The following is a 16,507-nucleotide window of genomic DNA, read 5'->3' on the forward strand; positions in this document are numbered from 1 at the left end:
TGCTGCTGGAAGATACTCTAAAAGCTATCCACGTTATCTGAAGAAAAATGCAATCTTTAATGTCACCTAATCACAAAACCAACACAGCAGTGACCTGCCTGCAAGATCACCTGTATAACAATGGCACAAATATAACCAATCACTTTGTAGATTAGATATAAGGTCTGTCCCATGAGACAGAGCTCATACTTGACACTATCTAAGTACCCAAGAACCCAAGACTACTGAGGTCATAGTTGTAAGAGGAAACTCTACATTCTGCAGAAGGAAATATAGCAATAAAATTAGTTCTCCTGACATATTTCTATACCCATAGACAGTATATTGATCAACCTTCATCAGAGATTTTTATTTTCTTAGAGTAGATGGGAACAGATATGGGAAGACAAAACAGGATAATGTGAATAGGGAGACACTTTGGAACATTCAGTCCTAAACAAATAGTTTTATCAAACCCTTCCCATGAAGCCTTGGGGATAAATGCAGAAGAGGAGACAGAGAGAGCACAAGAGTCAGAAATGGTGGATGACTTCAAAGAGTGATTTCCATACAAAATAGAACCGGTGATCATAAGAATTCACAGAGACTGTGACAGAATGCACAAGACCTGCATAAATTCAAGCCAGACAGTCTACCAACATTTAAAGTGAGAAGAGGGATTGGCTTCCATGCCCAACCAAGAAGCTATTTGCGTTTGATATCTGATGACAAAGGTAGAATCAGTTTTCTGTGATGGGGTGTCACTGGGCTTATCAAACAACTCCAATGTAAGCATCATGCCTAAGAATGGTTGGCCAAAAATGAACTCTTTATTTTTTATTAATGTTTTTTGTGGATATTTTGTTTGGTTTTATTTTCTCTTCCCATTTTTGTCTTAATTGTCTTTTTTTGTTTCTTGGGTGCTTGTTGTGAGAGACAGAAAGAGAGAACATGAAGGTGGGTAATAGGAAAGTAGAGAGGATATGAAGAGAGTTGATAGATGGGAAAATTATCAAAATATAGTTATGTAAAAATTTTAAATAAAAGTAATTGGGTAAACTGAATATTATTTCATTAGCAAGTTTTAAAAAAATATTAAATATTCATAAAATGAATGGGCAATTACATGTACTAAGTAAAGCACACAAAGAAGTATACTTTATGTATTATTCTGCCATTTATTTTTGTCACAATTTTAAATCTGTCAAAGGAAAATTGGGTTGTTTTATATCTTTACTACTGTGAATAATGAATGCTTCAAGGCACATGGGATTACAGATATGCTGTTTCATTTGATATGTTTATTTCATTTCTTTTGACTAGGTAGCCAATACTAAAGTTGTTGGATTCAATCTGCATTTGTCAATTTAGCTAGGTAACAGAAATTGAAATACATATTGCTTCCTTTTTATTGATCTTCTTGAGCTCTACATATTTCTTTGCTCCCCTCCTGTTGTATGTGAGTGCGGGACCCTTTGTTCCGCCCCACCTGGCTAGTTTATACCTGAAATAATCACACAGAAATTATATTAATTAAAACACTGCCTGGCCTATTATCTCTATCCTCTTATTGTCTAACTCTCACATACTAGTTTAACCCATCTCCATTAATGTGTATTGCCACTTGACTGTGGCTTACTGGCGAGAGTATAACCAGTGTCCATCTCAGACAGGAAAACCATGGCATCTGCCTGTCTTTGCTTTCTTCCTCTCAGAATTCTGTCTTCCCCGCCTCCCTGAGTTCCACCCTATCAACTAGGCCAAGGCAGTTGCTTTAATAACCAATGAAAGCAACACAAATACAGAAGAGCCTCCTACACCACCCTCCCCTTCTCTCCCCTCCCCTTCAGCCTTCTCCCATGGTACCCATGCTCCCAATATACACAGAAGATCTTTTCTTTTACTACATCCCATGTAGATTAGATTCATGTACATCTCTCTTAGGGTCCTCATTCTTTTCTAGGTTCTCTGGGATTGTGAATTGTAAGCTTTTTTTTTTTTTTTTTTTGCTTTATGTCTAAAAGCCATTTATGAATGAGTACATATGATATTTGTATTTCTAAGTCTGTGTTACCTGACCCAATATGATGTTTTCTAGTTACATCCATTTGCCTACAAACCTCAAGATTCATTGTTTTTTTTTTTTTTTCTGCTATGTAGTACTCTATTGTGTAAATGTACCACATTGTCCTTATCCATTCTTCAGCTGAGGGACATTTAGGTTGTTTCTACGTTATGTCCATGACAAACAATGCTGTTATGAACATAGTTCAGCACATGTACTTGTGGTATACTTGAGCAATCTTTGTGTATATACCCAAAAGTGGTATTGCTGGGTCTTGAGTAAGGTTGTTTCCTAATTTTCTGAGAAATCGCCATACTGATATTCAAAGGAGCTATGACAGTTTACACTCCCACCTGCAATGCAGGAGTGTTCCCTTTACCCCACATCCTCTCCAGCACCATTTGTCAGCAGTCTTTTTGATCTTGGCCATTTTTACACATATAAGATGGAATCTCGGAGTTGTTTTGATTTGCATTTCTCTCGTGGCTAAGGACACTGAGCATTTCTTTAGTGTCTATCAGCCATTTTAGATTCCTCTGTTAAGAGTTCTCTCTTTAAGTCTGTACCCCATTTTTTATTGGATTATTTGTTCTTTTGATGACCAATTTATTGAGTTCTTTTTTTTTTTTTATTTGGGAGATCAGCCCTCTGTCTGATGTGGTGTTGATAAAGATCTTTTGCCATTCTGTAGGCAGCTGTTTTGTCTTGTTGACCATGTCCTATGCTTTACAGAAGCTTTTCAGTTTCAGGAGGTTCCATTTATTAATTGTTTCTCTCAGTGTTTCTGCTGCTGTGATTATATTTAAAAAGTGGCCTCCTGTGCCAATGCATTCAAGTGTACTTCCCAATTTCTCTTCTATGAGATTCAATGTGGTTGGCTTTATGTTGAGGTCTTTGATCCATTTGGACCTGAGTTTTGTACATGGTGATAGATATGGATCTATTTTCATTCTTCTACATGTTTATATCCAGTTATGCCAGCACCATTTGTTAAATATGCTTTATTTATTCCATTTTATATTTTTTCTTTGTCAAAAATCAGGTGTTCATAGGTGCTTATATTAATACCTCGGTCTTTGCTTTGGTTTCATTGGTCCTGCTGTCTGTTTTTATGCTAACACCAGGCTATTTTCAGTACTGTAGCTCTGTAGTAGAGTTTGAAGTCAGGGATTGTGATGCCTCCAGAAGTTCCTTTATTGTACAGGATTGTTTTGGCTATTCTGGGATTTTTGCTTTTCCATATGAAGTTGAATACTGTTCTTTTGAGGTCTGTGAAGAATTTTGCTGGTTATTGCATTGAATATGTAGATTGTTTTTGGTAAGATTGCCAATTTTTATCATGTTAATTCTACCTAAGAAAGAGCATGAAAGATCATTCCATTTTCTGGTATACTTCAATTTTCTTCTTCAAAGATTTAAAGTACTTGCCATACAAGTCTTCCTCTTGTTTGGTTAGATTTACTCTGAGATATGTAATGCTATTTGTGGCTATTGTGAAGGGTGATGTTTCTCTGATTTCTTTCTCAGCTCATTTATCATCTGTGTAAAGGAGAGCTACTGATTTTTTGTCTTACTCTTTTGCTTTTCTTTTTTTGAGAAAAGTTTCAATTTAATTTTTTTTCAGATTAGTTTTGAATTTGTAGTACTTCTCACTTTATTTTCTAAGTAGCTTGAATTACATGTGCCTATTAACATGCTTGGCTACTTAGTTGTTATTGTAAATACTTGAGACATGGAGTTTCTTTTATCCTGTTCAAAGGAAAATTAGCTTTCTTAAAATAATGGTGAGGCAAAAGAATCTGTTCACTGTACATTTTATGTTGAAAACAGTATGCAGAGATAAAGATATAGGTCAGTTATATAGTGCATTGTTTAGCATATAGGAAGACCTGTTTTTGATCTGCTGCATAGCAAGGAAAGAAATATCAGCAACAACAACAAAATTCCATTTTTATTTTCCCTCCAAGATCTGGCATTTTCAAGATGTTAATATAGTAGGGTTTCTATGTGTACACGTGTCATAACCTCACATTGGGGCAATATCTGTCAGGGTCCAGCTTCAATGGGGTTTGCACATTTCAGTGAAGGGGCATGTGGATTACAAAAAAAAACAGGTAGGAGGAAGAGAGAGGTGAAAGAAATACAGAGATATAGGATATAATCAGGAGGGTAATCCAGTGAATAATGAATATGCCCATGTTTATTTTCTATATATTTATATACCCAGTCCAAAAAGGGGGGAGAGAATGCACAAGACTGTTTTAACATGACACAGAATAAACAGAGCAATTACTTGCTTCAATACTTGAAACATAAAGCCACTATATCCTAGTTAAGCATTCTGCTGTTTTAGTCAGGACATGTAGCAAACTTTAGATAAAATATCCTGCAGGCAGCCAGTCCCTGGGTCAAACCTCCTGTCATAACCTTGAAGGAGCAGAAATAGGCTTGAATTCCCTGACCTTTGGTTAAGGTGGAGTGGATCTACCTCTTTGAGCCACCTTAATATCCAAAACACCAAGTAACCAGATTCTAGGCCAGTAAATCTTTTTTGTAGTCACTCCATAAATCAGACCACTTGTCAATAACTTCGAATGAGTAAGATAGGCTTAAACTTTCACTCAAAGTGGAGGAGACCCAATTCTGTGCCCCTCTCATGGTTGAATATTTATAGATATTTGTGAATGTTTATGAGTGTGTTTATCACTTATTATGCATGTCTATGTTCATGTTTTGTTAATGTGTTAAGTGTATGTGTCTATTTTTGAGGATACTTAACTAGAAACTCAAGAGTTAAAACCACCATGGGGCTAGGCTTGAGCTTTCATAATCCATCATCATAAAATTACTCCTAAAATAGTAAAGTAGTTATCATAGGAGAGGTGGAACATTGAATGGGTGCTTTAAATTGATCACAAACAGTATCATTAGCTATTTTTGTCTTCTCTCTAGACTTCAAAGGCAAAATTTGGTCTCACCAATTTCTTTTCCAAGAGCAAATTACCAAAGCAACTATAAGTTATGGTTTGTATGAAAAACAAATTCTGAGTTTACACATTGAGTATCTCTGTGTTATACTTGATGATATGAAGTAGGAACATATTAAAAATTAAGTTTTCTATTAATTATATTTGTGACTCATAGAATAAAATTATTTTACCATTATTTAAATAAGTACATATTTAAAGAAAGTACATAAAATATGGTAATAACAGTTTAAGAGTAGAATAGAGGAAATTGGTAGGGCATGATTAATCAGTAACTGAATTCCAGAAATCTGTCATTATTTCTTTTCAAATAATGAAATATTTCTCTAGCTAAAGAAAGGAGTGTCTAAAATGAATAGAACTTCAATTTAGGAAGCTGTATGAGGTTATTAATCAGTGTTATATTTGGCTGTCAATTAAAGGAAACCCTTCAAATTTTGGCTTATACCCACAAAAAGCGTAGGAACAGACTCAATATTATGGAGCCTTTGTATTATTACCAGGTACATGAGTTCCCTTTGTGTTTCTCCTTTACTTCATTGTGGTGTGTGTGTGTGTGTGTGTGTGTTTCTGTTTCTGTTTATGCTTCATCATTATGTTCACAAGGTGGTAAAGATGCTTCTGACCACTGTGTCTTCCAAAGACAAGAGAGAGAGAGAGAGAGAGAGAGAGAGAGAGAGAGAGAGAGAGAGAGAGAAAGAGAGAGAGAGAGGACTGACTTGCAACTATTTTGTGGAAAAGTGTTCTACTCAAGACTTTGTCACAAAGTTGGAATGAAAATAGCCCCCAAAGGCTAATAGGGAGTGGCAGGATTGGGATGTTGTCATTGTGTTGGATTCAGTGTGGCCTTGATGGAGGAAGTATGTCACTGGACATGATCTTTATGCTTTCAGAATCCAAAGCCAATACCAGGACTGATCCTCTTGCCATCCCTTCTGTGTACTGCCCACCTGGAACCAAGCCTGATACAAAGTCCCAACTGCTAGCCATGTACCTAAAATGCTAATCAAGAAGCATTCTGAGCAAGCACTTTGGAGACAGAAACAACACAAGTTCCAGTGCTTTGAACAGGAGCAACACAAACCTGGTGTGTCTAAAGGTCCCCTCTAAGGAATGAAACAACGACATCAAAGCCCCTGGGCACCACCACCTATCCAGGTGAGAGAAGAAAAAAAAAAGAATCCAAAGCCAAGTCTAGTGGCACTCTCTCCTGCTGTTGCCTGTTAATCCAGATGCATAACTGTTGGATCCGTCTCCAGCACTATGTCTGCTTGCATACCACCATGATTACTGCTACGATAATAGTGAATTAAACCCCTGGATGATAAGGCAGCCCCATTTAAATATTTTTGTTTTATGAGTTGTCATGGTCATGATTCTCTTTAGAACAATAGAAATCCAAACTAAGATAATGCCTACTTATACCTGCAGAAGGAGTTAGCAATTCAAATTTTCTTTCTAGTGCCAGCAGGAAAGGGAGGGAATTTGCATAACTACTAAATGAGACAAGTATAGAATGTGAAGCAAAATACTGGTTGATTCTGTCACCTAATCTGTAATTATAGCAGAGAAAAAAGATAATATATATTGTAGGAAAAAACAACTAAAATACAGAGATTTAAATAGGAAAAACTGCCGGGCAGCAGTGGTGCATGCCTTTAATCCTGGCACTCGGGAGGCAGAGGCAGGTGGATCTCTGTGAGTTAGAAACCAGTCTGGACTACAAGAGCTAGTTCCAGGACAGGCTCCAAAGCTATAGAGAAACCCTGCCTCAAAAAAAAAAAAAAAAAAAAGAAAAAAAAAGAAAGAAAGAAAGAAAGAAGAAGGAAAAAAGAAAGAATCTACAGTGACACCAAAGACTCCACATATAGTTTGTACTCGTATCGGATTGATGTGTTCTCTTCAGTGTCCACTGAGAATCTCAAATTGTCACCTTATTTGGTCTTTGATGCTGAAGTTCAGTCAAGGGTTGTTCTTAGTAGTCCAGAGTACGTCCTTATGCAATGACTAGTAACCTAAGAAAAAAAAGACACTGGACACAGAAAAAGAAATGAAATCTCAGAGGGACCTGAGATAAAGACATACAGAGGAAAGACTCATGTATACTATGACTGCAGTAGTTGTAGTTGCAATGCCAAGCATTTCTGACAAGCATAAGAAGGTAGAACACAGGGATGGAATCTTCGCTTAGAGTCTTCAGAGGTAGTCTACCTTTTCTGACAAAATCACTTTTCTATGTGCATCCAACATTCAGAGCTGAGAAAAAGAGAAACTGCTGCTATATTTAAATCATTTATTTTGTAATATTTATAATGGAAATCTTAGGAAAACTGAAACAATAATGTCTGTCTGTCTTAGGTTTTCTATTGCTGTGATGAAAAGTCATGACCTAAAGCAAGTTGGGAAGAAAAAGTTTATTTTTCTCCAAGTTCCATATAAGAGTTCATCATCAAATGCAGTAGGGCCAGGAACTCACACAGGACAGGATCCTGGAGGCAGGGCTGATATAGAGGCCGTGGAGGAGTGCAGATTACTGGCTTGCTTAACATGGCTCTATCTCCTATATCCTATACACAGCTTCTCTTCTAATCTCAGGCAGGTTCTCTGACACTGCTGCTGCTATTCTTATTTGTCATTCTATGGTACTTACATCCCCAAATCCTGAGGTTCCTTGGTAAAACTTGGCTGCACTTTCATCAGGAACTCATTATGACTGGTGCCACCCCTGGGCAGGTGGTCCTGGGATCTATAAAAAAAAATCGGGCTGAATAAGGAATTACTCCTCAAGGCTCTCTGCATTAGCCCCTGACTCCAGGTTACTTCACTTCTGTGAGTTCCTGTCCTGACTTCCTTCAGTGATGCAGTATAATGACTGTAGAAGTGTATACGCAATAAATCCTATTCTCCCCACCTTGCTTTTTGATCATGGTGTTTCATCACAGTAGTAGCCCTAACTATGATAAGGTCATATTGTAAAGTTGATGGAACAAAACAATTCGTTTTAATCAGTTTTTAAAACAAAACCATTATGTTTTAGTGTCCTGGAGCACTCATTAAGATGTAGGAGGACATATTGAAAAATATTCCAGTGAATGAACAAATTTGCAAAGAACTTCATGTGTAGGATTTTTCTTGTTTTTTTTTTTTTTAATTGTTTTCTGAAACTGTGTTTGTGCTAATTGTCAAATTTGCAGAATCTTGAATCACATTAGTATAGGGCTTCTGAGAATTTAAGGAGAGATTAATTCAATTACGTAAACTACAGTAGGACTAGTCAATCATTTTGGGTACTGCGCTGAAATCTTGGACTGCCTAACTCAGTAATAATGTACTCAACTTCTTCAAGCTCCTGCCATGTTGCTTTCGTCACCATGATGGACTTGGCCATTGAACAGTGAGGCAGAATAAACTCTTTCTCAGTTAAGTAGCTTTTGATAGTTTATTTTATCCTACAAACAGAAGAAAATCAGACAATAAATATATAAAATACATGGTTTCTTTCTTTTTTTTCCTTTGGTTTTATGAGACAGGGTTTTTCTGTAGCTTTGGATCCTGTCCTGGAACTAGCTCTTGCAGGGCCTCAAACTCAAAGAAATCTGCCTACCTCTGCCTCCAGAGTGCTAAGATTAAAGTCATGTGCCACCAGCACCCAGCTATAAAATACATTTCTACATTTTATTTTATTATAGTTTTAATTCTTATTGTGTATATCTAATTTTACTATTGTATATCCCCCTAAAAGCTGATGAATCCATTTATGTATGTATATGTGTTGACTGTTTAGGGTTAGATAACCTATCAAACAACTTGTCACTAGAGAAAACTGGATCTTCTTAGAACCCATTGATTTCCTATATCTTTTCATCTAGTGGTAGAGCTTTGTGAGATTTAACAAATTTAGAATGTCAACTTATTTTATCATTGTACAAATCTTGTTTAGGTGACCAGATTGTTGAGATTTCTAGGGTGCAGCTTCCCTCTTGTATATAGATGACAATATCATTAGATGTTCTGGTCATCTGGCTTTCTTTCTGCGTCTTCTTCTACATTGTTTCCTGAGCATTAAATGTAAGAGTTGTGTTGTTGATGTAGTACTTTGAATTGAGTATTCCATGAGCAGTAAATGAACTCAGCAGTATATGTGTGTGTGTATCTGGGTGTGTGGAGTGTATACATATATATGTTGTGCATTTACATCAACAACAATAAGTAAGGAAAAGAGTGAATTTGAGAGCACGAGAACACAGAAGGGATTGTCAGAAAGAAGGATGGGTGGGCATGATATAAACGTAGTACTTATGTGTAAAATTGTTTTTAAAATATTGTAAAAATGTTTATTTTTTTCCCGGGGATGCAAAGAGGTATTTTGGAAGATGAAACAATAAATTGGGACTCTAAATGGTGAGTGACATTTTCTATTAAATAAGGGTGATTTTTTTTGTTTTTGTTTTATTTAGCAGCTTCAACATACTGAGCATTTTGTAAACTGCTAACAGTAATAACATTTTAAACTAAAAAGTAGATGAAAACAGAAGTAGAAAATTATCTGCAATAAAAACGTGTTCTATGACTGGGGATCTGGTGCATTTAGTAAAGGATGTGAATTTGGGACCTTAAATCCATATAAACTAACTGAGCATCATGGCAAACACTTTTAATCCTAGTGCTGAGAATCAGAGGCAGGGAGATCCTTGGAACTAACTGGCCATTCAGCTAAGCTCATTTCATGATCTTCAGGCCATAGAGAATCCCTCCCATAACAATCAAAGTTAACAGTGTCTGCAAACTGATACCCAACATTGACCTCTAGACACTCTATGCACTTGCTAATGAATATACACACATGTACCTGGGTGCCTGAAGCATATTCACACACACACACACACACACACACACACACACACACACACACACAAAAAAAAAAGGTTTTCTTATAGTCCTTAGAATTAATTTCTGTTTAATGACTAAGGAAGTATCAACCTTTAAGTAATCCTTTCCACATCCCATTGTCCTCTTCTTAGAGACAACTAGAATTCACTATTTCTGTTCTCAGGAGAGGCTGGTGAGTATTTTTTTTTCTCCAAATCATAGTTTCTCTAAATGTTAATACAATATAGAGATCTGGAATTGCATAATTTAGGTCAAATTTCCATTATGAAGCTAGGTAGAGTAAAAATGCTCCAAAGTACAAGAACTTTCCTGTATTTCAATGATAAATAACAGCCATTTCTTTTTATTATTCTTTCTGTGTGCATTCGTATATGCATGTTTGCATGTCTATGGTTATTCTTGTGTGTGTGTGTGTGTGTGTGTGTGTGTGTGTAGACAAGTATTTGCATGCACACGGGTACTGGTGCAAAGGCTTAAGCCTGAAATTCAAATCTTCTTTGACCACTCTTCTACCTTCCTTATCATTGAGTCATCTCTTACTTGCACAAAACCAAATATCACTAACATGGCTGGCTTCATTAGACAGTTTCCTCAGGGGTCCCTTGTGTTTCTTTTCTTAGGCTGGTACTGAAGTTTTTTGCTACTCTCTCCTGGCATTTACTTGAGGATTGAGAATCCAAATTTTGGTTTAACAACTGAGCCATCTCCACAGACCATGATATTTACCTGCAAATTATACTTAGTGCCAGTAATTAAGGGTGAAAGGTTATTTGAAAACATACATCATAAACTATTTATAAGACTGTAATTAGAATTAATAGAATATTCTAGGCTTTGATGACAGGAAATTCATTACTAATTTTAGTTTTACTGCACTAGCACTTCTGTCGTCATGTGTATATTGCTTGAGTTTAGCAGATTTGTTCCATTTTTACCTGATAGGAACCCTGAATAAGATATGGCAGTTCATTCTAAATTGATGTAGCATTAAGAACCTTCAGCTTGATTAATGATATCATAGACTTAAGATTTAGACATTAAGAAACCTACTTTTATATTTTTAGTGTTTGAAACAGGTCGGGAATAATATTCCATCAACGATTTATAATATAAATGACTTATAAATGACACTGAACTTGATTATTTACATGCCTCTTGAACATGATAAAATACTTATAAGAAATTACCATGGAAAATACATATGATTAATCACTAATTAAATGTTAATAAGATTCTTGAATGTTGACTTCCTCTAACTTGTCAAGGAAGATAGCTACTTTATGTTGAAAACTTATCATATGAAATAAAGATATCATTTTTTCTAGATTACTTTTTTGTTTTGTTTTTTGAGTCAGTATTTCTCTGTAGCTTTGGATCCTGTCCGGGAACTGGCTCTTGTAGACCAAGCTGGCCTTAAACTCACAGAGATCCACCTGCCTCTGCCTCCTGAGTTCTGGCATTAAAGGCATGTGCCAGTACTGCACAGCTAGATTTCTAATTAGATTTAAACATACTTCAGTGAAAAGAACATACTCACATTTTTATGGATCAACCAGTATCTTTTTTAAAATAAAGAATAACTCTGTTTAAAAAAAAAGAAAGAAAAACTAGAGTCCCACTATAATTTTAAAACATTCTTTGCACTCCTAAGCTAGGAAAGTGTCTATAAATTATACATTTTGGTGTATGTATTTGATTTTCTAGTGGTGGTCAATTATGCTGTAAATATTTTAATGGATTCTGTAAGCACCACTGTAACTTGATATTTCCGCACAAGGACACCAGTTGACACTCTTTAATTTAGATGGAGTAGAGTAAAATTGGACTAAGGCCATAATAGTGGCTTTTTTGGTAAACACAGAGGGTGTAATTTTACAAATTACCATCTGGTTAGTCTGCTTGTCTCTGTGTAACAGAATGAGTGATAAATAAAATTAGAACTTAGACTTTTGGCGGGATATAGAACTGTGTGTTAAAAAACAACTTCTGATATAGTTGGTGGGAATCTGTAGTAAGTCATTTTGGATTATGGCAGGTATTCTGGTGTCTTTAAGAATCTTCTCAAATAGACTGGGTCTTGCTTGAGTCAATAGTTAAAGAAAAGTTAAGTTTGTATGGTAGAAAATAGAAAAAGAGGAACCTACATAGGACCAAACTAGGCCCTCTGAATGCAGGTAACAGTTATGTGGCTTGGGAAATCTGTGAGACTACTGGCAGTGAAACCAACATTTATCCCTAGTACATGAACTGGCTTTGGGAGCCAATTCTCTATGAAGGGATACCTTGCTCAGCCTATATATGAGGTGGGAAGGTGCTGGCCCTGCCTCAAGTGATGTGACAAACTGTGGACTCCCCATGGGTGGCCTCACCCTCTCTGAGCAGTGGATGGAGATACAGCGGAGGGGGGGGTGGTTGGGGGAGCGGGAGGAGGGCAGGGAGAGATAACTGGGATTGGTATGTAAAACAAAAAAAATGATTATTTTATAAAGGAAAAGAGAAGAAAATCAAAATTTGGGCTAGAATGAGTAAGAGACACACATTATAGGTTTTGGTAAGTCAGACTACCAGAAATGCAGAATTTTGTATGTGTACTTTATTAAAGATGGTGTTTCCATTTTCTAAAGATAAGCTTTGAGTTTTATAGAGTGATATCTTGGTAGAAAACCTAAAACTAAAAGGAAGCAAGTTATGCCTTCTCCATCAGTCTGCAGTGATATGTTAACTTAACACAAATTACAGTCATCTGAAAGGAGGGATCCTAAATTGAAAAACTCTTCTGTAAGAACCAGCTGTAGGCAACAACGTAGGACATTTTCTTTTCTTTTTTTTTAGAGAAGAAAGAATTTATTTCGTCTTACAATTCTCATTTCACAATCCCTGACAGAATTCAGGGAAGGAACTCATGGAAGGAACCGGAACTGAGCCCATGGAGGAGTGGTGCTGACAGACTATCACTCTTGTATTTATTTAGCTACCTTTCTTATACAGCCAATGAAGGCCTACCTGCCTAGAGATGGCATACCCACAGTGGACTGTGCCCTACTATATCAAACATTAGTCAAAAAAGACATGTCTAAGGGCCAATATGATGGATGTAATTCTTCAGTAAAGTTCCTCTGCCCTGCTTGGTAAGTTGATGAAGGAGGTGGCCCCATATCTGTCCTTTCTCCATCTCCACCATCCCACTCCCCCAAGATCTCCCCAACCCTCCCCTTCTCTCCTCTTTCTTCCCCTCTCCCCTTCTCTCTAATTCCCCGCCCCCATGCTCCCAAATTTTGCCTAGAACTCTTGTCTGCTTCAAATTTCCAGGAGGATCAATATATGTTTTTTCATTGGGTTCACCTTATATATTTTGCATTTTTAAAAAGCACAAAACTGAAGCCTGCTAGGCAAGATTTGTACCATTGTTTTTTTAATTTTTTTAAAAATAAAACAAACTATCTTTCTTTCATCATACATACCAATCCAAGTTCCCACTCCCTCCCCTATTCCCATTCCCTCCACAAATCTCCCCAGCCCACCCTTAGCCATTCTTCAGAAAGGGTAAGGCACATTGTTTGCGGAAGGTCCAAGGCCCTTCCTACTATATCTAGGCTGAGCAAGGTATCCCTCCAAAGAGGATAGGTTCTCAAAAAGCCAGTACAAGTGTAATAACTCATAAGTGGATACTTAGACATAAACAAAAAACATTGATCCTATAGTTCATTATCTTAGAGATAGCTTAATTAGCTAGTAATGAGGTGAACCCTAAGAAAAACATATATAGATCCACCTGGAAAGTCGAAATAGACAAGATCAACTGACAAAATTGAGAATATAGGTGTGGGGGAGAAGGGAGGGCAGAAAGGGAAAAGGAGAGAGGAAGGGGAGGGGCGATGAGAACTTGAGGGAACAGGATAGTTGAGATGGAGGAAGGACAGAGATGAGAGCAAGGAAAGAGATACCTTGGTTGAGGGAACTATGAGGTTAACAAGAAACCTGACTCTAGAGAAATTCCCAGAAATCCACAAGGATGACCCCAGCTAAGACCCTAAGCAATAGAGGAGATGGTGCTGGAACTGGCCTTGTCCTGTAGTCAGACTGATGAATATCTTAAATATCACCATAGAACCTTCATCCGGCACCTGATGGAAACAGAGGCAAAGACCCACATCAGAGCACTGGACTGAGCTTCCATAGATCAGTTGAAGAGTGGGAGGAATGAGAATATGAGCAAAGAGGTCAAGACCATGATGGGTACACCCACTAAACCAGTCTACCTGAGCTAATGGAAGCTCACCAACACTAGTCGAACTGGGAAGGAACAGACATAAGAGCAAACTAGTCCCTCTGAATGTGATTGACAGTTGCATGGCTGGGCCAGACTGAGGGGACACTGACAGTGGCACCAGAATTTATCCCTACTGTTTGTACTGGCATTTTCTTAATTATTGATTTAAATGAGAGTGCCCAGCCCATTGTGGGTGGTACCATCCCTGGGGTGGTGGCCTTGAGGTTTATAAGTAAGCAGTGAGTAGCAACCAGCACCCCTTCCTGTCCCTTACCCCAGCTCCTGCATCCAGGTTCCTGTCCTCTTTGAGTTTGTGCCTTGACTTCCATGAACTGTGACTCAGGATATATAGTCAATATGTAATCAAGTAAATGCTTTAAATCCTAAGTTGTTTTGGGTCATGGTGTTTCATTACAACAATAGTAATCCTACCAAAGCCATTCAGCTTATCTATGTACAGGTTTGTTTGTGCGTTTGTCTTCCTTTGATGATGCCTTAATTCAAGACTTTTCACATGATGTGACATGATAACTAGTCAATTAGATGGAAAAAAATCCAGAGGTTTCAAAGATTTTCAAAAAGACAAGTTCTAGAATCTCTGATTTTTCCCCCTGAAACAGTTTCATATTAACAATTTTAAAACATAATAATGAATTGCCATCAATACCTTAATCTTTTCATAAATGAAACTGATTATTTTCAAGAAAGATAATAAATAAATCTTCTTATATGACATATTCTCATCATGGCTTTACATCCCTTATCTCCTCCCAAATCCTCCCCATCTCCCCATCCACACAACTCCACACCTTATTTTTTGTCTTTAGAAAAAAAAAGAATTTAGAAAACCAGAAATTAAAAATTAAAAAAAGCTAACAAATCAGAATGAAGCAAGACACACAAATAGATTAGGAGAAATAAAAACCCCAGTCCTTAGAAAAGCCTACATTGCTGTAAGATATTCCAGAATAATATTGTATAATCTTCATCTTAATTTATCCAAAAGTCTGTTTCATGTACCATAATTTATATTTAAACTTGAATTTTTAAACCTCTAAATTTTGAGATATCAACATATATTGCTAGCTACATAGAAACAATTCATATTTTAAGTAGGGTCACATGAACTATAAACATTAATATTGCAGGGCAGCAAAAATATATATCTATGTATATATACACACATATATATACACATATATAATGAACTTATTGTTTACACACTGAAAAAGTTAAAATGTACTTTTGTTTATATGTATAAACATATATAATAAATTATCTATTTATTTAAAATTTTCTGGACTACATGATTTCTAAGACAAATTATTACCTATCGTATTAAACCCTGTTGTAAATATTGAATAAATTTTCTAAAATACTGCTTAGTTTGTTAAATTGATTTATAAATTCCTATTCTTACAATAAAATTAAATTTTCATATATAAATAATGTATAGTACTATGCACATGCTACTATATAAAACATGGTGATAAAATCATACCTATAATAATTTTATCATTCATTTTATTTTAAATGTAAAATACAATAAAAAGCTTGTATGTTTTGGCAAAAAAAAATACATTGCTTCTGGATGAAAAATGTGAAAGGGAACTTTTAGCTTTTGTCTGCCCAACTCAAATAGCATGATTTCAAGGCCTGACCTCTTGTATCCATGTTGCTTCAAAAGACATTCTCATGTGCCTGATAGTTTACTGTATGGCATTAAATAATGACTTTAAGATGGACTGTTGAAGCCACATGAGGAAGTAAAAAACAGACTCAGCATTTTTATTTTATTAAATACAAAACACAGAAAGTTCAGAAACAGTGTATATTACATACTACTGGTAGCAGCCAGTTAATATAATAGATTCTGTGAGTATTTTGTGAACAATTCCTAAAATCCTTAGACTGAACAATAGTTCTTTCAGCATTTTATTTGCATTCATAATGGCCAAAAATCATAATTATATGATTTCAGGTAAGTATATATAAAATTAAATAATTTAGGTTAGTCTAAATCATAGAAATCTTTAAAAAAATGGATGTAAGACTCCCCAGTTAGTCCCTTGGGAAGCTGAGGATAGGGAACCTGAACTGACCCTATCCTATAGCAATACTGACGAATATCTTTCATATCACCATAGAACATTCATCTGGTGATGGATGGAGATAGAGACAGAGACCCACACTGGAGCACTGGACTGAGCTCCCAAGGTCCCAATGAGAAGCAGATGGAGGGAGAACACGAGCAAGGATGTCAGGACCACGGGGGGTGCACCCACCCACTGAGACAGTGGGGCTGATCTATTGGGA

This window comes from Alexandromys fortis, unplaced genomic scaffold (assembly GCF_014885135.2).
Source record: "Alexandromys fortis isolate MF-2015 unplaced genomic scaffold, M_Fortis_MF-2015_v1.1 scaffold_466, whole genome shotgun sequence".
NCBI classification, from domain to species: domain Eukaryota; kingdom Metazoa; phylum Chordata; class Mammalia; order Rodentia; family Cricetidae; genus Alexandromys; species Alexandromys fortis.